The sequence below is a fragment of the Frankliniella occidentalis genome, unplaced genomic scaffold (genome assembly GCF_000697945.3).
Source record: "Frankliniella occidentalis isolate FOCC.00 unplaced genomic scaffold, Focc_3.1 Scaffold108, whole genome shotgun sequence".
Classification (NCBI taxonomy): Eukaryota; Metazoa; Arthropoda; class Insecta; order Thysanoptera; family Thripidae; genus Frankliniella; species Frankliniella occidentalis.
This window is the reverse complement of record NW_026267237.1, coordinates 134,096-134,486: the sequence shown is the minus strand read 5'-3', so window position 1 is coordinate 134,486 and position 391 is coordinate 134,096. Positions and strand designations below refer to the sequence as shown.

Genomic DNA, 391 nt, shown 5'->3' with positions numbered 1-391 from the left:
ACCGACAAATGGTTCGAGTATGTCAAATTTAGGGCCTGGAAGGCCCTGTCCCCCTACACCCTGTCCTTAACTCGTCTCGGGTGTCAGCGCCGCAGACCTAGATATATGTGCGCCAGGCGCGTAGCAGTGATTCGTGAGATATTGCGAAGCCTGTTACGCGAGACGTGGCGTACATATAGCTTGTACTCCGTCTGGTCGGAAAAAACTTCTTCTGTCTGTCCGTCTGTCTGTCTGTCTGTCCGCACGATAACTCGAGAACGAATTGAGCGAGCGACTTGGAATTTTCAGGGTCGTTTTGTGTCATAAAAAGACAGGTCGAGTTCGAAGATGAACATTCTAGCTCAAAAATTGGATTTAAAAAAAATCAAAAACAACAGGTCCCAAAAATGAC

The 391-nt window shown here is 47.3% G+C and overlaps 1 protein-coding gene across 1 annotated transcript in view; it reads left to right on the top strand.

The window, feature by feature from the left end:
• Nucleotides 1–391, top strand: part of LOC127749938 (uncharacterized) — a 14,437-nt gene that overhangs the window by 620 nt on the left and 13,426 nt on the right. The gene's annotated exons all lie outside the window — the stretch shown is intronic.